Raw genomic sequence first — 24,244 nt, forward strand, 5'->3', positions numbered from 1 at the left:
AAGGAACAGAGGATTAAAAAGAAAGGCAGCACACATGTAATTTTGGTGGAGCTAATTTCCTGTAACTATTGATACTGTATATAAAGTATCTGATATTCACTATCAGTAAGGAGTATCTCACAATGAAGTACAAATATGTGATTTTAAGAAAAACTACATTTCTGACCAAGGAGCAATGAGGACTGCAAGCATTTTACTTGAGATCAGCAACCACATGTGGTAAGAAAGGCCTGCCAGGATGTGATCCTTAATTATGACTTCATCCTGCACAGCTCCCTTGAAAAAGGATCAGCTGAGACATCTTGCCCAAAGCAGCTTCTACAGAGCACAGCTCAACCAAAGAGAAGACCAGGATGCCAAAAATAACAATAAAAGTTTTCCCCACAAGTAATGAGGTATCCCTTATAATTCAACCCTATAAAACCAGATTTATCAAGTTCTAAATTAGGTTGCAGCAATATTTCATTGCACCATAAATCTTTCTTACACCCTAGTAAAGATGCCTAATAATTTAATATGCCATAATTTTATTTTTTTAATATGGAACTCATCAAAAATTGCCTGAAATAGGCATCTCTTCTACAGTCCATTTTCTACATACGTACAGACTCCAAAATGTAACTGGTTTGTATTTTTTGCAAGGAAAATCGTTTGCAAAATGCATTTACATGTAGACTACCAAAGTTTGTAATTATCTCTCTTGGGCATCTTAGGTAGGTCAGTGAGCATCCTACAAAGGCTTCTGTATTATCTATGATACTCATTCAGCATCATTTTTTTCAAAAGCTGTACAACCTCCTTAAAAAAATTACACCAACAAGTAAAATTTTCAGAAGAAAAAGTGGGTTTCCAGAGTCAGAAACTTTCAAAACCTATTTTCTTTACTTTTTATTAAAAGTTCCACAGTCTTATTTTTGCTGAAATAGATTAGTTCACAAGAATGCTGAAATCCAACTGCCTCATGTACTTCTATTTCAGTGGATAACATGCACCTCACATAATGACTTCAAATAAAAAGAAATAAAAGCGGAAGATATTTAAAGGGGGGGGCGTGAGATACTGCCAGTACTTGTTATAAAAATTTCTAATTCCCATTCCCTCCCAACTAATCAGGTCTGTAATAAAAGAAACACTATTTCAAAGCAGTTGCCATGCCAGGACTGTAAAAAGTTAAAAATATGATCACATCAAGTGCTATGAAAAATACACATTTTTCCTCATGAAATAGATATGATGAAAACACCTCTAGAACTTTAAGACTGCTCAAAGTTTGAAAAAACAGTGATGTCATTATTTTCCTTCTGCTTCTGAGAAGTTTACATCCTTGCTTCCTGCTGCCTCACTTTACTTTTCTTAACCCAAGAAACGCAGGACAGGCACCACAGCACTGCAGCGCTGGGATCACTGGAGACAGTCAGGACAAGTCCATTTTACATGTCACCAAGCCTCCCCTAAGAGCAATTCAATAAAAGTTGCACTTCCAGCAATTCAATAAAAGTTGCACTTCCAGAAGCTAAAATAAAAGGTGAACTGTCCTCTTATTTGCTGTGTCTCTATGAGTACACAGTCTGCCTTTTTGTTCCTTTACCATGCTCAGTCAAGGGTCACAAGCAGTGTATGGAGAAGTTAATTTGTGGTCCTGATCCTGCAAAAGCCCACGAGGAAAAGGCCCCAGAAAGCAGCTCAATGCAGCAATGAATGCAGCAATGAAGACGTGTTTCACTACTCTGCTTATCGCATCATTGCACTGACTGGCGTGGAGTCTTGATACAGGGCTTAAGTCAAGATAGTGAGTGTCACAACCATTTCACAGCTTGCTGGCAGATCACAGAGACAATTTTAAAGACAGAAGAAATACAGAAAAAAAGTGGGTTGGGCTTTTTTTTTGAACTTCAAATGCTTTACACTGGGGCAAGGCATTAACAAAAATGTTATTTTAGGTAACTGACTGACTCATTTTTTGCTAAAATTAAAATTTATCAACCAATTCCTAAAGAGCCAGGCAATCTAAAAGCAGTTCCATGCAAAAAAGCTGAGTTCATACTATTCAAGGAACTTCCTAACCTTGATTTTTAGGCTAACATACAGCCAAGCTTGATATTTCTCTCTTGATTTCCACACTGAAACAGCAAGGACTTTATTTTCCCCTTTACTTCATTTACCAAACTGCTGAGTTTTCAGTGCTGCACATTTCCCTCAGGGGTGCTCAGGCTGGGATGCCCCTGGAGACCGAAGGCTGTCTGTCTGGTGGGCTTCTCAGAGGCTGGGGCAAGGGGGAGGTTGTATTTTCCTTTTTCAAATGCTGGGACTAAGACTGGTAATGGGAAACGGCTTAGTTAACTGATTCTCCCAGTATTCCCAGGAAACTGTCTGTCTGAAAAAGATATCTTTTAATTAAAAACAAAACAAAAAAGCCCCTCATTAACCATCTTGTCCAAGATTAATGCCCAGCAAGTTTTGCCACAGTTTTTAAGAACTGGGTTGGCTCTTCCAGCCAAGGACAAAGTGAGGCCAGACCCTGAGAGCTGTTGGGTTGATACTGATTTGCAAGAACTCCATGAAGCCAAGCAAAATTATTCTGTTTTTATTTATAGCTCCACCAATAAATGCAAAATCTGGTAAAAATGCTTTTCAGATACTGGAACTGTACAAGCCATAAAAATTTCCTTCTAGACAATTTCTGACATTTGAATTGCTCAAATAAAGAAAGGAGCCATCTCAATACCTGTTTTTCTAAATTTGCTTCTCAGGCATCTCTGTTAATTCAGTGCATCTACATTTAAAGCTTACGTCTGTTATTCTACTCTGTGCTTTGTATTTTGCAACATCTGTAATTGTTTATATACATAAAACGCACATCAGAATTTGTTTATTTTTAAACAAGTGGCTGTGTAAGTAATACAAATATCTGACCTTGCATTACCAACTCACTAATACTCCAAGCATGAATTTTTATTCACTTCGCACTCTTCTTTAAAACACACACACATATCCCAAAGGAAAAACACACAAGAAAATACAAAATCTTATCCTTTAGAGTAATATTTACTTACTAAGAAAAGTTATTTCCCTTAACTGGAACATTTTTATAGCTGGGAAAACAATTCATAAAGAATTTACTACATTCACATGCTTTTACATCTATTAGTTAAAGTATTTCCCAAGGAAGTTTAACTAACAGTTATGTCTAACATGCACAGTCATTAAATACTGCTGTCCACAAAATACTACAAACAAAACTATTTGTATAAACAACAGAAGAAAGATAACCTGTTTATCACACTGGTTGATTATCTCACCAATCATATTCAGCTTTTATGGCATTCTAAGTGACAGTATAAATCTTTAACAATCACAGCTTTGATCAGTCTTTGTACCTGACAGACTTTGCACCTACTACTTCCAAGGCATTTAGTCTTGATTTTGAAATCAAGGTACACCAATTAAATTAGTCAAATCCTCAACACTTACTAATCCCCTTCCCATCTTCCAATGACCAGAAATACCCAAAAACAACTGAACTCCAACACCTCTTCCCAGAAGTACACTTTCTAGGTTTTCATATACAACAAAAGCTGGAACTTGGCTCAATTTGATAACTGCATTTTCAAATTAGAAGCCAGGAAATTAGTCATGGTAGGGCAGCATCTCTAGGGGACAGTTTGGTGGCCACCAGCAAGATGCGTGTGGAAGGCTGTGTGAGAGGGCAAGATTGGTATCTACCACTTCCTCCCTTCTAACATAGGCATTAGAAAAGCTGAGAGAGTCCTCCCTCACTTACTGTGGGCTCAACCCCAAGCACAGGGGAGGGACAGTGCAGGTATTCCCACAGCATCTTGAGAAAGGCTAAGATCAACAGACCTGGTGGGGAAAACTCCTTGAAGCCAAAGACATGTGGTTTTGCCAGTTTGGTTAAATAGTGACTTAATTGTCTCAAGAGAGCCATACTTAGAACAATCAGACCATAGACTTATAAAGGATCACACTTGCAGGACAATCCTTTCCAGTCACCAGCAGCTACACGATAGCTGTTTGACTCAGCAAGGTCATCGCAACATCCTAAAACACACCACCTCCCCACTATGGCAAACCCACAACAATGGCTTCACACCACCCCCGTCCCTCACCCCCGGTGGGGAAAGTGGGGCACCACCGTACCCCAAATAGGAAATATAATAGGAAATACAACAGCACAATCTCGCTAGGTGGACTGGGGGCTTTCTCGACGCCCCAAGACCGGCACAAAGACTATGACCCAGATGCCAGTGTATGACCAGACTCACCCCAACAGCAGCAGGCCAAAAGCAGTGCACTTCCCAAGGACATTTTAGAAGCAGAAGCAATCCAATCCAGCAGATTTAACCATTTACACCAAATGTGTGCCAGCTGCTCACAGCCAGCTCAGCCTCACCTTGCAGGCCCGTTCTCCTCAAGGACACCACTGACAACCAACAACACTCCATCAAGATTTTTTTACTACAATCTGCAAAAAGTCCATAGTGCAAGCAAGGAGACAAACATCCTGCTAGACTGAGGACATGTCCACCACTGGAGGAAGGGGAAGAAATGGAAACTAGTGGCCTGAACTACAGGATGTTCAAAGCTTAATGACTGGCTGCTCTGCCTACAGGGACATAGAGGGAGTCAGAGCCACAACAGCTCTGTGAGCATGGCACAGTGAGAAGAGAACCTCATTTCTCTTCAAGGACATCGTACTTCCTAAATGATCTCAGGCAGCCTCCACACTGCTGCAGCACCCTGACCTCACAAATGCCTTCCAAAGGCTGCAGCCTAGTGCTTTGGCCTGTGCTGCCTTCTCGTGCTTGCCTCTCCCCACACCTCTCACTGACTCTCCTCCTTACATCAGTGTTTGGCGCAGGTCTGGGCACAGCAGCACTGCCCAGCACCAAGAGGTGCTGGGAGCCAACATGCCTGAGCAAGCCCAGGGGGAGCAAGAGGAAGGAGGAGCCCCCCCAGCAGAAGAGCAGAGCAGGGATGCCAATCTTAGCAGGCAGCAAACACAATTTGGCCAAACCTAACTACCCCACCTGCAATCCCAGTTTCAGTGGGCTGCTGACTTCAGACTTCATAGGAAACTAATTGTTGTGAACGATGCTGTTCTGCTTTATCCTCATTAACATCACTTGCTTGTTTTTTCAAAAGCAGAGATGCTAACTATCACTTCTGCTCAGGGCTGTGTAACACAACTAGAGGCTTTCCTTTTCCACACTGAGAAGCACCTTACAGGAAAGATTTTAGCTGTCTGTACTTAGGAAAGTAAGCTTTAGTCCTTTCCCTTTAGCATCTCCACCACACAAAAACTACACAGGTTAGAGCCCTTCTTCTAAAAATTCAGATGTTAATTAACAGTGAAAGGGCAGTGTTAATAACTTTGCTGTTTTTAAGCTTGCTGAGATCATACTCCATATAGCAATGAAAGAGGAAATGTAAACAACCAACAGCAAGAAATAAGCTAAAACTGTCTGTGGATCAGTGAAAAAAGGAAAAATTGATGAACAATGCAGGAACAATTAATCGGGCTATTGAGTTGTATGTACAGACATGACTGTAGACAGGGTGCATATTTTTGCCACACACAAATGTGTGGTGAGTTGGAGTTTCTCATTTGCCTTCTGCCATGTTCATTTATGTAGTCTGCTCCCACGGCCTCACCAAGAGCAGTGCTCTCCAACAGCCTGCACTGTCTCCTGGGGAAGGAGAAGCCTACCTTTGGACCAAATAAGAGTTCACCATTTTTTTCTGGGTATTTTTGGAAGTAAATAAAGGGCATTTCTACTAGAAACAGTTTTATCCCAGGATGGAAGATGGTACAACACAAAACTATACAGTGCCATTTGCATTTTAAACTCAACAGTTTCAAGATCAATCTTCTTCAGCTATTCAAAAATATTCAAAAACATGCTGAGTGGAGGCAAAGCTTATACTTCAACACACTACTTCTGATATTTGAGAGGTTCAGCACAGACACTATCCCATAAACTTTCCAGCATCATATTTATGAGCACACGGACACATTTATTTCTTTGGATAGAAAACATGGAATAGATGACCATCACATCACTGGTGAAAACTGCTATGTCATAAAATAGCCCATAGCTACTGGAATTTATAAGTTCCTGTAACCAAGTAACATGTGCCAAGCCAGGCAATCCTGATGAATTACATTAGAAGCCTATAGAATTCTCAGAAATAATTAATTTGCTCAGTGTTGCATCTGCACAAAGACATACATACACTCACACTTCTGAAGGAAAATAAATTCTGACTTCTTACGTTCACGAATTTCCCCTTGAGGATACACCTGTAAGATTATTAACTGTAATAAAGCTCTAAAATGGATGCTAAAATGGTGTTTGAGGGCAGCATCCATCAGACACTCCAAAAACATACATAAGCTAAATTCTAGTGCACTATATAAAGGCAAGTTTCAGCTAGAAAGCTTTACTGTGATTTGTGGCACTTTAAAAGCACTCTTGTAACAATTTTAATAGTTTAAAATATTGGAGTTTAGTCCCAAAGAGATGTAGCTAGTGCTAAACTGCCATTTTAATGGAATTTTTGCACCCTCTCTCTATGCTCTACTTTATAAATAAACCTCTAGACTTTTTATTGATTTCTTTTAGCATGATAGATTGAGCCTCTCTGGCAGAGAGGGCGAAAGAACAGCACACGAAAAATTACAGGTTCACAGTTTGTGAAAGGGACAATAACAAAACCCCCAAGAGAAAAAATTACAACACAATGCATACAGGCCTGTGTTCACTGCTTTCAGATCTGCCTTGTGCATATGTGAATATATATGTATCTGCCATGACTTCCTCACTGAATTCACCATGAAAAATAAGTAAAACACATACAGTTGCATGATGTGCTGCACATCCTTTCAGTTACAAAGCCTAAACTCCACTTCAGCGTGCCTGACTTGAGTAGCTGTGCTCTGAAGTGGTGCAGGACATGCCATCAAAATTATTTCAAAGATTTTGTAGTAGTCCAAGGTTGACGTTCTGCAGATGCATAAGTAAAAACACACAAGGAAGTTTTTTCTATTGTATCTATATATCATCTATATTAGGGTAAATTAATACAGTCAGTTGGTCTTAGAGGGTCCTGTGCCAGACAGCTCACCAGGATACTGTCCCGCTGACCCAAATTCTGCAACCAGCTCTGCCCATGTGGGCACTGCCAAGCGCACTTGTGGTCAAGCTGTGAGATCACTCCTCCTCCTACGACCCAGCTCAGAAACATACTACAGAAACACCATGGCAGAATAAAAGCTTACTACCCCTGTGCATGGATGTCCACCCACAGGAAGGAGAAACTGTTAGTTTTCTGACACAGAGACAGACCTACTTTAAGTCGTGTGATCCAATTCTCACTTGCCAACATTATGCAAGGGATAAGCAGAACAGCTCATACCACAGGTTTCTTTCTTACACAGGAAGAACATGAAGGACAACCAAACAAAAAAGCAACAGAATACAGGCAGCAAACTAAACTAGGTAAGTACAGTCAAAAATATTTAGCAGCCTTTTGTCTTTATCCTGTTTGGTTTACCTCTCCTTACTGTATTTGGTTTACCTTACTCCTTACTGTATTTTTTAAATTCTGGATATATTCACTATATATGTGACTAGATTAAAAAGATTCCTTGAACACATGACTGTGCAATATGATTTAAATTCTTTGCAAGATCTCACAAACTACTGTGTGCTTAATTTTAGAAACAAGGACAACAAAAAAAATAAAAAACCCAACAACGTCTGCCATTTCCATATGTGCTCTATATTTCACTAGTTCTTTACCATAAATGAAGAAAGAAAGAAAAAAAAAAAAACAACAGACCAAAAACCTCCCCACAAAAGAATGTTAGGGACATTATGTCTTTCCTGACACTTTGAAATACAAGGTACTTCTGATTTGTTGGCAACCTAGACATCTGTTACACCAAGCTGCCCCCAACTGAAACACAGGAGTGGTAATTCACAGAGCTATTTGTGGAGATGTGAAGATGATGTGACAGCAGTATCATGGATACTGGGGGATTCTGGTCACACAATGACCCAAAATGATTTTCAGTGGACACAGCTGCACCATTCCAAGTCTGGAGCGACTACAAGTCTCCTCAGATCCTCCTCTTGGTGGCTGTTTCTCAGATGATGGAAAGAGATGCAACATCAGCAATTACTATCACAGCAATGATCCATGGAATGCAATGCACAAACGTGCAATGTAACAGCAACCAGTTACACAACCTGAACAGCTCGGGATGCTTGACAAACACGGGGGGAAAGGCAGGTTCAGAGTGGGAGTCTGCCAGACGCAAGATTTCATGTCACATCTCAAACCAGCCCTGCACCACCCAAGCCACCAAGCACGGATGCAACACATATCCAATTCTGTTCCTGGGGGCTGGTACACACGCACATCAGAAGGGACTTAATGTTTTCCCTGATTTAGCCAAACCACATATACAGACCCAAAACTAGACCTCTTGACTACTACTTGAAGGTCACATCTCTACAAGTGGACAGTGGAACTGAAAGACCAGCACTGCTACCAATCATGCTGCTGCTCTGCGAGGAACATGACCTTCAGAGGCCAATGCTTTCAACCTGGTCTTTTTGCTGGTGCTTAACACACACAATTCTTTAATCCCATTAAGCATCTGATTTTTAAATACCGCTCCGCCTTGGCTCAGAGGCACCTGCTACTGACAATTATCAGAGAACATATGTAAGAAAAAAAAATAGCATATGGCTATACAAATAACTGCAGCAATGAAGTGCTCCTCGCAAGCTCTAAAAGAGACAAGTAATTGCAGCGGCTCTGTGGTGTGTGCAAGCACTGACCGCTCAAACACACAGGGTTACACCAACACGTGCCCTCCCAGCACATCCCCAGCCCTTCCCCCTGCATCCCCTTGCTCTTGGCTACGGCAGAAAAAGAGTTGTAAAAAAATACAAAGTGTGTGAATGGATATCAGTACGTTTCACATGCCATGAGCCCAATCCAAAGCTGTTCCTGCAAGTCTTCCTGCAGGCCTCCTTGCCTTTCTCCCTGGGCAAAGGGCACTGACTGAGACACACACAAGAAGAGAAATCTCTCCACATCCATTGAATTGTCAGATGAGTTTGTTTCGCTGTGTTTTTTGGGTTTTTTTTTTTAAGTTATTGGGATGAGTCCCATCCTTACAGCCTCAGCCTTCCCAAAATAGTGAAGATAAATTAAAATGCTCTACATATGGGACATTATGGCTGGAAGTTTAGCAGGAGAGTTAGAACACCGGTTGTCCTTTTGTCTCTGTGCACACTGGTACCACCAGCAGCTTGCTACCAAGTCTGCTGCACTCAAATGCACAAATTCAACATTTCTCCCTTTTCTTAATGTATTTATTTTTCCTCTGGGAAGTGACTTACTTAAAAAATTGCTTTGTGATTAAAAAACATAGCAATCAACTTTTCAAAATGTCAACTTTAATTTGATTTTTGTTTCCCTCCTCCCAGGTCCTCAGGCTCTCACAGGAAACCCCTATGCCTCCATTTTACACTCTGCCACAGCTGTAGATCTACATCAACCCCAGAGGGAAGCTCCAAAACCTGGAGATTTCTGGTAGAGATGAGGAGCTCTCAACTCCCTGACATGGAGCTCAGCTTTGCACATGGGACATTCAGCAACAACATAAGAGCTTTTTTTACTCAGTCTCACAAGGACAGGTTTTGCCCTGCAGGGCTACAGGGACATAACCTACCCAACAATGTGCCACAGCAAACTCCTGACCTGGTCACCAGAAGTGCCAAAAGGCACAGTGCTGTCCTTCGGATGCTTCTGCTGCAGCAGAGATCCTGGAACAACGCAGCATTAGGGGGCCACCCAGTTTGGCTGCACACAGAGAAGGGAAACGAGCTACATTCCCACCATTTTCAAAAGGTTTTACTCCAGATCTTCATTTCTCCTCATCGCACAAGATTTTGAACATTTACGATGAAGTTATCGATGTGCCACAGTCAGCAAAGGAAGACTTGCAGCACAGAGCTATTGCTCAGTTAATAACCCAACAGCGAGGAGAAAAAAACCTCTGAATTTAGCATGGCTGATGTAAGCTGTGATGTCATTTCCACACATAGGCTAGTGAAAAAAAAATTATTTTTTTTTTCAGATCCAAGATACAGAGATATGTAAATTGCTTGGCTTCCATTTCAAATAAATAGTGTGAGATAACCCCAAAACTTAATAATGCTTTCAGCCTTCACTCCTGCTCTTCAGAAGACTCAAAGCCTTCGACAGGATCAGCTCACTGGGAGAGCAGTGTGCCAAACCACTTGTACAGGCACGCACCCTCAGCACCGTCCCACCCAGCAGTGCCAGCACAGTCTGGTTCTCACTCTTCAACAAGATGTTTGGTTTGGGCTTTTTTTTTATTTTGGAGGAAGTAATTTTAAAGAAAGAATAGGAAAAAAAAATTTTGCTCTAACAGCTGTAAAGGATTTTTTGGCATAATTATGGGCAAAATTAACTATTCTCTAAGGACAGATTAAACAAGCCAAGCAAAACAGGTCAGAAGATCAGAGAGAAAGGACATCTTAGAATTATGAAAGATGCTCAGCTAAATTAACAAAAAAAAAAAAAAAGGCACCAACAAAAAAAAACCCTTCAGCCAAATTGAAGAAACTGCTGAAAGAACAATTTGAAGGTACAAAGAAATTCACTTACTAAATTTGGGTAATTCAGGAAATGCTGCAGAATAATTTTACCACTTTTAAAAAATAATTACTTTCTTTAAATTAATCCCCCCCTTTCCCCCCCCCCCAAAAAAGGTAACTTCTTAATAGGAACTTTGCTGTAAGTGCTGTGCTTACCTATTATGCCAGTAAAGAATTTCAGAACTTGAGAACATTTATAAGAAAATTCAACCTAGAGGGTAATTTTCCTGAAATTTCTGTTTGGCAAATGAAAATAGTGTTTTCAACAGATGAATATCCTTCCCTGTAATTGTTATTCTGTTGCCATCATGTAAATTGGTGTTTTACACAAATGCAGCTTGAAACCTACCTACTGAAAGAAAAACAATCCAAGATAAAACCAAGCTGCACAGAACAGGGTAGAACAGTACTAATAACATGTAAGCACAGGTTTCTAAATAGTAAAAAAGAGGTCGTTGCATAATTTATTCATTTTCCTACCAGTTTCACAGATGAAGATAGCAGCACCATGAGATAGCCAAAATATTTTTTTTTTGCCTTTAGCTTAGTAATTTACAAGCCTTTGAGTTTCACTGTGTTTTGTTATTGTTGTTCACTGGGAAAATACTGTGGAAATAACATTTACCTGCATTCTCAGTCTACAAAGCTTGCTAAGTGCAGCTCCATAGAGACACATCCCCAGCAAGCACCACACAGATTTACCGTAAGTTGGTGACTAATCCTTACAGCTTACCCTGTACGTGCATCACTGAGTCAGCTTGAAAGTTTGTTCATTCACTCAAACACCACTTCTTCCACTCTCCTCTCTCTCTGATCAGCAGGCAGGTGTGAAATCTGCCTTTCCTCCATTCAAGGAGAGCTTCTTACTGCCTGAACAGGCAAAAAGGTGCAGGTACAAAAACTTGCTGCTCTTGTAGAGGATTGCCCTAAGAAAACGCACGCTTGCCTACAACAGCATAAAACCAAACAGACCAAAAAAAGAAAGCCCTACATTTGCTTTCAGCAAGAAACTTCTGTGTATGGAAGGAAGGAGCCCTGCAGGGAGGGACTCTCCAGGGGGCACAAGCTGACCCTGCTACTGGAAAAACTTCCCGGTTCCCACATTTGGCAATCTAATATACACAGCCTGCGAGAAATGCCCAGTTTAAATTTTACTGGTAACAAAAGCAGTAGCAAAATAATGCAGGTACATATTCTAGATAGCTGTAATGGCCATATATGACTTTGTATTTGCTGAAGCCTAAAATAAGATGCCCCATTCTTTTGTTCTCTTTTTTCATTTCTTGCAATTTACATAATTAGCAGTACGGATTTTCCAGAAATAACCTGAAAGTAAAAGTTCTACCTGAAAAAAAAAAAAAAGAAGAAGAAAAAGAGCTGTTTATGCAAAGGATAGAGTGGGGCTTAAAATGTAAGGATTTTCCTTGCAGAACCGAAGCCCATCATCCTTTGTAATTATGATACTTCAACTAGAAGAACACAATTATTACAAAATAAAATAATTACAACAAGAAGCTGCAGTCAGTCATACAGAGAGACGCAACCTTGCACCTTCTTTCAAACAGTCACACAGGTAGTTCAACCAACTATAACAAGAGCGGGCATTGCTACAGATGACTAAAAATTGAAAAATCTGATCCAAAACTGAGCACACAATCAAACGGAAGCCTTCCCATCAGCCAGCTTTATGTTGAAATCTATGTGCCACTGCGCTGTAATGTCTGCACTGGAACCTTACTCGTTTTGGACCATCGCCTACTGGCTGAGAGGTGGCCTTTAAAACCAGATGAGCCCATGTTATTTTAATGAACCCCTACTTTAACTAACGATCAAGCAGTTAGCCTAGGGATTGTATGCTGACAGACTTCCAGCATCAAAGTACAGCCCCTTTCAAAAATTAAAGTAATTCTGTGGTATTAGTCTATCATTTATGTATATGCATGCAACGTCCAGATTAAAACTTCTGAAAGTTGGAAATCGTGGAAATAAAAGTCTGCTAAGACTTTATTTTATCATTCCCAATCATGTTAAGCAGTACCTTACTATGCAGGCAACCACATTTGGCTTAACTTACATTCTTTTCATTAACAAAACAGTACTTAATCCAATGTCTTTTTTCTGTGAACCTCCCTTTTCAGGTGTATTATTTCTTTAAATCTAAAGCTGTTTTCAACTTCAAAGACCAACTTTTTACTACAAGCAATACAGAAGCAGTAAAATTCATCCTCTGCAATGCATCTTTGGTTTTCAAGTATATAAACGGTGAAATCTTTTTTTGTTTTACCTGCAAGGCATATTCTCTTATTCATGCTCTTTCATTATAATAGCAGCAACTTTAGAAAAGTATTAAAGTTAATTATAAACCATCTTTTACAAAATTTCATAGTCCTAGAAAACCTTCTTTCCCTCACTTTAAAAAAATGTTGCCACTCATTTTTTAATGTTATCGAACTCATACAGACAGCAGCAATACTTTCTCATTGTGATCCATGCTGCTCACATACCAATTTACAAAATTCTGACAGCATAAAACAAGCTTAACTGACCAAAAAAAAAATTCAGGGAATCACTGTTCACCACCACAACTGAGAAACCCCTTTAAGTCTTGGAAACACAGCATCAATGGAAGAATGAGAGAGAATTTGCCAGCCCATACTTCTGCAAATATTTTAGCTTAGAGGAACTACAGCCACCTTAAATGGATATATGCCCCTGCCATATTCAGAAATATGAGTTTAACGTAGTTATGAATATGAATCTCACTTCTCCAGACATAAATTGCCTGCTAATCTAGAAACCTCTCTCCACTCCCCCGCTCGGTACCTGATGCTTTGCCATGCGGACTTATTGGAACCCATGGCGATGGTGTGCAGGGCATTCCGGCAGATTGGGACAGAAAGGTCATTAGTGCTTCTCTGCTTGTGCTCAGAGACACCTTCTAACAAAGCAGACATTTGGTTCCTACAGCCTGTCTTACCTTGGCGTGATCAGGGGAGAGAAAGCCCTTGCAGACAGAGGTAAGAATGCCATTTCTGATGGCATTCCTTGCCATCAAATGCCTCCATGCAAAGATGGCATCTTGCCCTATTTGGCATGCTCCTGCTCGTGGCAAGTGTGTTGCCAGAGAGTCAGAACTTCAAATAGCTTTACTCAACCCTTTCAAATAAAGTATCCCAGCTCAGCATCTCACCACTAAAGCACGTCAGTCTCTGAGATGGTTTTCCACCTTATTTCTGCCAGAAGCTAATTAGAATATCACTGCAAGTACTTGTTTATTATCATTGCTCTGATGCTGAATTCACATTTTTACAGTGATCAATAAAAACTAAATCAGCTCACTACACACTCAGCCCACACATGAAGAAAATTAATTTAACAAGATCAAAGTTTTCTACCTTCTACCGCTGTAAAATCACAACCAGCCTGATGTTTTTTGCCAGTTATCTTTGAAGAATGATTGGAAACGAATAAAAAAATCATTCTGGAAGCATATACTGAAATTGCAGATACAGAACAGAGATAGGACACATGCAAGCAACCACATGGGAGACGTCTGCTTGAATTTGAACTGCATGGCAGGCCAAAGTATCAGCGCTCTTGCAAAGCTGCACCACTCAGTGTAGCTGAACATGAAGCATTTCTTCTGTTTCACCAAGATACATAAGAGTTCCCCTGCAACGCTAAATATAAGTTTTCGAAAGGTAACCAAAAAACCCCCAAAATCATGCCACTGAGTTATCATCTGAACTGCTTCCACACATTTCCCTACAAAGGGGCACAAGCAGCAACAGAACTCCTGCGTTCAGCATTGAGCTATACATGGCGTGTACTTGTGGTTCAGGTGACTACAGGCTGCAGCTCAGCTTTGGTAATGGCCACAGAGCTCAGGGCTATTTCAAGGCCCACTGTGGCCTAGGAGTCATTGAAGATGCTTTCAGCCTCTCAAAAGAGTGCAACGTGCAGCCCTCTGCTTGCTGAAAGCAGCAAGGGGCCAACTCAAACACCACCATCTCTCTGCAATGTAAGCCCAGCTTGCACACTCAGGATAAAACAAAATATAAAAGAGGCAGACCAAAAAAGATGCAATTGAGACGATGTTTACAAAACTTTAAGTCAATATCCTAAATATTTCAGGGCTTTGGCAGCCTACATTTTAGGGAAAAGAAAGCTCAGTTTAGATATGTAGGGTCTTCCAAGTATTCCTACTTTTGAACAATGTAAAGTCTGGCCAGCACCCATTATTTTATTTAATACACTGCTACTGTTGCTAACAATGCTAATTTTAACATCACAAAAAGAGCAAATACGTAGCAAATCTGCTTAAAAAATAACAACAGCACTATTTACTAGTCAGGATTGTTTTTTTCTGGTACAAACAAGATCTTCCACTAGGACATCTTCTCCACCAGCAGCCAGAGACAGCAAGGTAGCAGCAGAATGAAGCACTAGTGGTACAAGTCCAGGAGGCAGCCAACACCTTGCACCTACAAGCACTTTCCAAAGAAGCCCCATTTACCTCCTCCTTCTTCATGAACCACTGCACTGCCCAAAGAGTAAATAACTTTTAGTTTCTGATCACAACATGTATTAAAATCACCTCATCTTATGTCTCCAAACTTTCACAGATTTGCAATGCAGTATCTCCTAACCTGCAGTATTTAAAAATTGTATTCAGAATTAAAGTACATGGGATCTCTTTTGAGGAAAAAAATATTTTTACATATGGACAACATACTTCATAACATATTTCCTGCTCCCCAATAAAATGCATTGATTTCTGCCTGCAGAACAGAGGGCTATTTCAAGTTATGCAAAGCTCTAGCAGTATTCATTTCACGAGGATCCACTTAAGATCATACTCTTGCAAGAGTACCTATATGCATTAGAGCCACAGGACAGCAGGTTTACCTTACTGACATTCCAGAATTGTTAAGAAAATTAAAGAAGTTACTATGTAGGTCAAGTGTGGAATTAAAATTTTTTAAAAAGCCTAATGTAGCTGTAATTGGCATAACCCTCCAAGTGTAAATAGAGATCCTTCCAGGAAAATGCACTTCTAGTTCTGATTTGGCATGTGAAACATACAGGACTGGGAAAAACACTTTCCTGCTAGTACAACTGGAACTCAGACAGGACCCTCACCTACACAGAAGTGTTGCAAAACCCCTCAATGCCCTAATAATATTCACTATTCACCAGCAGAACTTTTGGTTTACTGAGGAAAATGTATTTTAAGTCATTTCTACACACACCAGTATTAGCTATTTTTTAGTTTTAAATATAAAAACTAGAACACAGACTTCCTTCCTATCCACCCTCATGCCCCCCCAAACACATATACACTAAAAATATATAAATAAAGGAAATGAAACTTCCCCATCAATGAAAATTGGGGGGGGCAGGGGGGCAGGGGGGGAGGGGGAGAAGAAGAGAAGAGGGAGTGGAGAACAAAGACAAAAATTACTTTTTTTAAATTTTTAAGGCATAGGACTTCATCCATTCTCAAGTTTTAAACTTGCTTTGCAGTGTTGGGTACTCCTTTTTGCACAGTCTAATGAAGAAATTATTTAGGATTTGACATTCACTTAAAAAGCCTTTAAAAAGAAAGTACCTGATATAAATTCTGCACCTCAAATGGCCCCTGTCCTTTAAGAGTCCTGGTAAGCCTTGTTCTAGCCAGATGGCGTGAACAAAAACCTCACCATCAGGGATCCTTTAAAAAGGAGGTGCTGATAATTTAACATTTAACTTACACCTACCTGCTTTGCTGGGGCAATCCTTCCCAGTCTGTATTTTTGCAGTCTTTACATGCCAGGGTTAGCTAGAGTAAGTTTAAAATCTAAATCTGAGTTTTTGCTTTTTACTGAACATGAGATTTTTGACAAAGGGGGGGCAGGGAAGGAGTCAAAAAAGACCATCTACAACAATCTTGCTTTGCCATAATTGCAATGAACTTTAAACATGAAGAGAAAAAATGGCAAATGAAAACAAAACCTTGCAGCTCTGCACTTCAAGGACATATCACAATGCGGGCTCTATAAAAAATCTTACCATGAGCAGTTGATGAGGGGAGGGAGGGGAAAGCCAGAAACCATTTTCTGGCTGAACGAAACAGACAGGAGAAAATTTGTGACAAGACCCAGGATGGCTGCTTTAGACATTAGTGGGGTGTGGAAACTTGGCACTTGTCACCGTGTGCCTGGGAAGTGACAACAGCCCACCTGAGCAGTGGATGGGAAGCCGAAGAGAAGCAATTTGTCTGAAATTCTAACAAAATTTAAACTGTAAAGTGGAGAATGACAAACTGAAATGAAATTTGAAAAAAAAAAATCAACTACCTTTTGACTCTGTCTCATATCAGGATTTTGGGTCTTTCCAGAGCAAATCATCAGTCAATTATGAAAACTTAGGTGGGCTGTTCGTGTGCGACACATTACTCTTTGTTACAGAGTAAGCTGAAACCACAAGACTCATTTCACTCAGAACCTCAAAATATAACTAACGCTCCAGGAGCATTCCAAAACCCAGCAACACCCCCACTCTAATGCAAAGAGTTTAAACTTAAAAAAAAAAAAAATCAAATACTATTACACAGTAATAAGGTATATATTTAAGAGCATGTCCTGGGTTCCCCAAACCATTAGCCTCTCAAGAAGAAAGTAACATAAATTATGTATTTTCCTTCAAGTTTCTGTGGCAGCAGGTTGCACCCTGAGCACATTTTCCAGTTTTTCCCCACACAAATCAGTGGTTTGGGGTTTTTTTCTGCTGCAGTTTTGAGCAGGTCCAGGTGAGCCCACATCCCCACCATCATGAAGTAACACAGACAAGCCAGAAAGAGAGAAAAGAAACTGCTATCAAAACACTATTCCTTCTGCCCACAGAAACCAACATTCAACAAGAACCAGTGTCAGTATGAGCTGCTGGCAGACTGTGTCACCCACTCTGTCCTCCTGGCCAGCCTGGACATACAGAGACAGCAGCAAGGAGATGATGGTGCAAGAGCCCATTCTCAGCCTTTCAGATCTAACAGGAGATACTCCCACAAGCTCCATAGTTAACCTGGTGCCTAAACCCATGCTGCTCAAAAGCAGTTTCAGTGAGTCTCTTTAATCTGCTTGGTTTCAAGCAAAGAGTTTTTAAAGACAAAAAAACAACCCAATAAAATTGTTGCTACTGATCTTTGAGTCAGGTTCAGACCTACTCATTGAAGGAAGAGTCGCCTTTCTTAAAATATATTTGAATGTGCTATTTTAGTCTTTATCTTAGAAGGCCCAATTTCCCCTCACAGCCCTGCAACTGATTACAATAATAGGTTTGTCAGAGATGGACAAGTTAAGAAGAGGTTTTGTAACTTCACATATAGCAAAACATATGGAATTTGCTGCCTTCCTTTTCCTTTAGTTTTGAATGGAGCACCCCCAGTCCCTCCCAACTCTACCCTTGGAAGCAGTGCCATGCAAGTCCGTGTGGCCCCTGTGCTCCTCACCTTATGTAAATAACCACGGGTGTGGCAGCTACGCCAGGCAGAACTCACACGTGCACTTGAAGATGCTTTTGCCTTCTTCTCTCAGATGGAGGGCAGGCAAAAGGATCGGTTAATTTCAGGGACAGGAAAAATGGTAATTTTGATGATAATTTTTTATTGGAACTATGCAGCTCTCAAAAGAATGCAAGGGGAGGAAACAAATTGTTTCCACACCAACCATTATTTTGTGTTTGTCAAACGCTGCTTGCTTTAAAAAGAAAAACAAACCAAGAAAACCAAACATGTATTTCTAAGGAAGCTGAAATGAAACTGCCTTATCTCACAGTTATTATGACACATATTAAGGAGGCACAACGCAGGGTCCTTCTTTTTTTACACTGTCCCATTATAATATTGCCAAAGGGAGAGAAGGGCCTTCTCCAACACTTGGCAGAATAAGTTTTTAGGTGACATATCCTCCATTTGATTAGAACAAACAAACAAAAAAAAAATATCAAAATATTCACAGCAAAATATTAACTTACTGTTTTAGTAGGAAACCTACAGTACTTTACAGAACTGCTCTTGTATTTTTCTCACACTCCCTGCCAGATGTCAAGTTATGAGCACAGTTTATAATTGCAAGCCTCACTGTATCACCTGAAGAATTAAAATGGCCAGAAGAAGAGAAGCAAGTTTTGAGTTTAAAATCTAGGAATTCCTTTTTTCTATCTAGGCTAGTTGAGCACTACCCAGAAGCAAAACAAACCTAAACAAGGACTTGCTTTATGGTCTTAATGAATACTGGAGGATTCTCAATAGGCAGGTCATCATTAGTAACATACAGGTTGAGAAAATGAAATGGCTTAGAAATGGAGACTGTTTCAGTCTATCGAAATACAACATGAGTCAATGTTAGGTAGAGAGGTTAGTCATGCTGTGGTTTATTTATGCTCATGTTGGCCCATGATACTAAACACTGGAGGCAGGATGCCTGCCTAGCTACCTGTGGCCTCATCCATCTTCCCCAGGGAGGGATGCCAACAGCAGCACATACACTGACACAGCAGCTTGATTAAGCTCTGGTGTTATCACATCACCAGAAGGCCAGTTCTCCAGCTCACACTCAGGCTAAGTTTCAGTGAAGTGCATTACTTGTATTTGAGTTCTTTTGGCATTTCAAGATACACGGGTTTGACCACCACACCACAGTGCTGCTCAGGTCCTCACTAAGGTCTCCAACTTTAGAAACACAAGCTGCTAATCGATGGCAGAACAGATTACTCTAGAGTGTTCATTTGCACCAAACTTTTTGAGTAGGCTATACTTAAGCCTTTAATTTTTCCAAAGATTATCAGAGTATCCTCTACAGAAGAAAGAAAGTGCATACAACACGTTTTCTTCATATGAAAAATCACTCATCTAAAGTCTAGGAAAAAAGTCTTTATTTGTTTTATGCAAAGCTGCAGAGTATGCATGCATAGAGCATGCATGGAGCAGCCCTCCTATTGTTATATGTGTGCCTTCGACAACACTTAGAAAAAAGGTAAGGTACCAGCCAGGACACATTAAATTTTGTCACTTCAGAGGGCAATAAAGCAAAATAGGTTATTTCTAGATAGATACACCTCATTAATGCAACAGCTCCATTCTGATCCAACTGAACATCCAAGACCACAAAGCAGATAAACGATGACAGCAAACAGCTGCACGTACCACATGCAGGAACAACTCATGCACACGCTGACATTGTAATGATGGGTCACTTCATCATGACTCTATACCCTGAGTGATGGCAGCAGACAAATCCCTGGTCCCCAGGGAAGCTTTGCAGGCCAGGGGTCCAAGCAGGATGGGTACAGGCAGCAGAGTGGCCCTACCGAGCAGCCAGGCCAACCCAGACAGGCGAACTCTCTCTTCCCATACCCACAGTAAAATTGTAGCTACCAAAGGCATAAAACTCCCCCCTCAGTGATTACATGCTTAAAACATTAATCATGCAGTTAAACACTTCACAATATTTTCCATAAATATTAAAGCTACAGGTCATCCTACGTATTTTACTGCCATCATGTCAGAGTGTACCAACCTCACCTGTAACTACCTGAATAATGACCAGCACTGATGCGCAAGGACAGCAAGTGCAGGTCAGATTTTACTGGACGAAGGCAATAACCCGGCTAGGTTTACATCTCGATCAGTCAAGCCTGGTTAGTTGACAGGCAGACGTGAAAACCACTCTGTAAAGTCAGCAGAAGGATGAATAGGCATTATCCATTTATTAACTGGTTAACTGCCGATTAATTTCACTTGCAAATCGCCTCTCCGGTATTTAAACACCTGGCTGAGAGTTTTTGTTCCTCACCACCCCGTAATTTTGACGGGCCAGAAAAGCGGAGCGCCCCTCCAGCGCCCAGCCCGCCGCGCTCCTCTCTCCCGAAGGAATGGAGGGAGAAATCCCCATTCCTCCGACACGAGCTCGCCCCACGCGGTGCCGCCCGGCAAGGGCTCCACAGCCGAGCGCCGGCACCGCTCCGCTCCCAACACTGACACCGAGACGGCACCGAGAGCGCTGCGGGACGAAGGACGGGAGGAGTAGCGCTTGGGTCGCCCACTCGTGTCACGGGCCGTGACGGGCAGCGCGGCTCGGAGAACTTCCGCGGCGAGCCGAGCCGAGCCGAGCCGCCCTTCCCCGCCTGTGCTCCCGGCACGGCGCGGCGGCGCCCGGGACTCGCAGCAGCGCCGCGGCGGGGGCGCCCCGCGCCGGCCCCGCCGCCCGCCCGGCCCGGGCAGGTACCGGGCAGCGCCCCCCGCCCGCCCGCGCCCGCACGGGCAGGAGGCGGCGGCAGCCGGCAGGGCCTCGGCGCTGCAGTCCGAAAGTCAACTGCGAGCTGCAAACTTTTTTCTCCCCCACCCCCCCTTTTTTTTTTCCCTCCTCTCCTCCCAGCGCAGCCCCGGCTCCTGCAAAAACGAAACTTGCGTTGCCCCTACCTGGCGCGAAGTCTGCAACAAGTGCAGGCGGGCGGGGGAGGGGGGCGGGCGCGGGGCTCGTGGCGGTGTCGGCGAGGCGGGAGCAAATCGCGATATTAATTTATTACGGAGCTGCCCCGGGCTCGGTCCTACTTCACTTACAGTACGGCGCCCATCCTGTAAACAAATATCGCTCCGCCAGGAAACGCACTCCCCCGGCCCGGCCCGGCCCGGCGCGGCCCCGCTGCCCGGCACCCACCCCGGCGGCGGCGGCACATGGAGCGGAGCGGGGCGGGGGCCCCGCGCCGGGGGAGGCTCCGGGCACCGGCACTTACCTCCGGCACGGCCTCCCCCGCCCGCCGAGCTGCCGAGTCCGTGATGCAAAAAGAAAGAAAGAAAAAAAAAAAAAGAAAAAGAAAAAAATCCCCGGTGTCAGCAAATCGCTGTCAAATAATTTCCTTGCAGCAGGGAGCCGGGAAAAGCAGAAGCAGGAGGGGGAGGAGGCTGCGGGAGGCGGCGGGATCCCTCCGCCGCGATGGGTCTGGCCCCGGGTAGCGAAGCAGGAAGTAAGGTGTCGGTGGCGCCGCGGCCGCCCGGCCCCGCGGCGGGGCGAGGGGCGCCCGCCGCCCCCGGGGGCCCGCCCGCCGCCGGCCGTGCGCCGCCGCCGCCGCCTCCCTCCCTCTCTCTCTCCCTCCCTCCCTCCCTCCCGCTCCGCCGCGCCGCGGTCTGGCCGGCAGCCCCTCCTCTCAGGGCGGTGAGCGCAGCGCAGGTGCCGGGGCCACTGGCGGCGACCTGTCAGCGGCTCCCGCCGGGCCGGCGGGGTGCGGGCGAGGGGCTGCCGCGGGATCCCGCCGCATGCCGCAGGGCGGTGGGGCCGGGCACCGCTCCCGCTCCCGCCCGGGCGGCGGCGCCGGGGGACGACACCGCGCCAGCCCTGGGGCCGAGGGGGTCCCGCCGGCGAGGGGCTGGGATGCAGCGGGTGCTCCCCTGGCGCCGGGATGTCATGCGGAGCGGGGCAGCCGTGTCGGGGCCGGGGACTGCGGGCGCTGTGGCCCGGCCTCCCCAGCCCCGGGGCGCCGGAGGGGGAAAGTGGCCGCGGTAAAGGCGGGCTCTCTCACCCGGGAGCTCGCCTGCCCTGAGCGGGGAAAGGCTGCTGCGCCTGCCGGGGCGGCTCCGGCTCCAGGGCGGCTCCTCCGCTTTGGGTTAATTTAGAAGTTAATACAGCGAGCAGTGTAGGAACTTGCTCCTGCGGTCACTGATATTTGCCATTGGTCGTCCTAAATTATTTTTTTTAAGTCTACACAAACATTTTGGTGAAATACCTCATCGGTCCTTCTTCCCTTGGGCTCGGCATTTGCATTAGATTGCACCAAAATGTTCCCTCGGATCCTCGGAAGGATTTTACATCTTGGGGACAGATATGTGATGCATACAGCTTATGCAGTGCTCTGTTTAAGCTCACGGACAATGACAGACTGTAAGAAACCATCGCTGGGAAGAGAGAAACTGAAACAGGGATGGTTATAGGCCTACTTCTGCCTTCAAAGAGGGAAAAAAAAAACCCCAACAGACAAAACTCTCAAGGGTTATAACTGGAACAGAAAAAGGTCTTTGGTGTTATCATTTGTGATTCAGCCTTACATTATAATGGTTACCAGCAGCCTCATTTTCTTTTTATGGTCATCCTGGTTTCCTGGTTGCATGACACTTCCATCGGCCCGCTGTTCTTAATAATTTAACCTTTTATGAAATTGTTTTGATTTACAGTGTAGATTAGAGCAAGAGTGAAAAAGTATGATATCACCCCTTAGCTATTAAATTTCTTTGAACTATACACAAATGTGAGAAAGGATTGTTTCCTTCCTTGCCAGCTACTAATTTTCTAATTTTATTTTTACTTAACTGAAGAATACCATTCCAAATATTGTAAGTTCTCTGTGCTGAGCTATACTAAATCTATGCTGAGTTTTGGATTCAATGGTTGGCTTGTTTGCTTGCTGGAGTCCTAAGTCATATAAACTATGATGAAAATAGAATTAAAACCACAACTCAACATGTGCTTTGCCTCTGTTTGTTTTTTGTGTCTAGTCTGGAACCCAGAATAGCCCATATTACTTGTGATTTCCAAAATGACCTCTGAAAATAAGCAATGGAATTTAGCAGTCTTTCTAGGTTTGTCTCAGCATCTCTATTGCTCAGTTAATCAATGCAAGCAAATCTCTGTTGAATCAGCTAGGTGTTATTTGATTTACCTGAAACACAAGGGTTTGAGGTATAACTCAAAATAGAAGCAAATGTCTAATTTAAATTTGAACAGAGAATCATTAGCTCAGTTTGTTAGAGCATGGTGCTAGTAAGGCCAGGACTGGGTGTTTGTCTCCAGTATGGGCCATTCACGTAAAAGTTGGACTTGATGATCCTTATGGGTCCCTTCAAACCCAGAATATTCTGTTGATTATTAAGCAGCCTTCTGACACGCTGTAAATTGGACTCATCTTACTCTGCCATAACAAGTTTAGCTACACAAAACTCTTAGCTCTGGACAACATTTCCATAAAATTGTGTGGGCTGGCTACAGCCAGACTGCATTCTTTGTGTTTATCCTACCAGTTATGAGCTGGTCTCCATCAAAAGCACAAAACCTTAATTTGTGTTCTCAGTTTTCCTGATCCTTCTTCTAATCTTCAAAGGATTTGAGTATCAAGCTTCCCACTTTTGAATAAAAAAATCAGACTGCAATTTGCAGTATTCAACCTCAGAATAATTCTATGGGCTTGTCATGATGTTGTTCAGCAAGGATTTGGCAGGGATACCTGGCGAGTTGGTGAGCTGGGGGCTCTCAGGTCGTGGCCGGCCCAGCCGCCCGCTTGCTGCTGTCAGAAGAGGGAGACCTTGCCCTCTCTTCCCTGCCCGCCGAGCTGGTTCAGCTCGCCAAGCCAGAACACTATTCCCTCTCTGGGCTGAGTTCCTGCCATTTTGGTGAGCTGCCTGGGAGATGAGCACGGGGGAGCTGGGGGGCCGTGGGGCGGCCAGGGCCAGGGCAGCCCTGCAGCGAGTTGGCACGGTGGCACTGCTGCCTCTAAAC

At 43.2% G+C, this 24,244-nt stretch overlaps 1 protein-coding gene and 1 long non-coding RNA gene across 16 annotated transcripts in view; one reads left to right on the forward strand and one right to left on the reverse strand.

Moving 5' to 3' along the window:
- Positions 1 to 21,823, reverse strand: part of TRERF1 (transcriptional regulating factor 1) — a 100,986-nt gene extending 79,163 nt beyond the window's left edge. For 3 of the 15 annotated variants that reach the window (XM_064414345.1, XM_064414350.1, XM_064414347.1), the window contains exons 1-2: positions 21,181 to 21,468; positions 20,284 to 20,429 (exon numbers count right to left, since the gene is read on the reverse strand). The gene's annotated coding sequence lies outside the window, so the exon portion shown is untranslated. Of the gene's footprint in view, positions 1 to 4,411; positions 4,541 to 20,283; positions 20,430 to 21,180; positions 21,469 to 21,494 lie in introns of those variants that run through there. The other 12 variants (XM_064414357.1, XM_064414355.1, XM_064414356.1 and 9 more) reach the window with 5 other exon arrangements.
- LOC135297127 (uncharacterized) lies at positions 4,668 to 10,741 on the forward strand. Its single transcript, XR_010359189.1, has 3 exons — positions 4,668 to 6,324; positions 7,460 to 7,520; positions 9,525 to 10,741. It is a non-coding gene; the product is annotated as an uncharacterized LOC135297127 (long non-coding RNA).
- Positions 21,824 to 24,244: the final 2,421 nt, after the last annotated feature.

The sequence above is a fragment of the Passer domesticus genome, chromosome 3 (assembly GCF_036417665.1).
Source record: "Passer domesticus isolate bPasDom1 chromosome 3, bPasDom1.hap1, whole genome shotgun sequence".
NCBI classification, from domain to species: Eukaryota; Metazoa; Chordata; class Aves; order Passeriformes; family Passeridae; genus Passer; species Passer domesticus.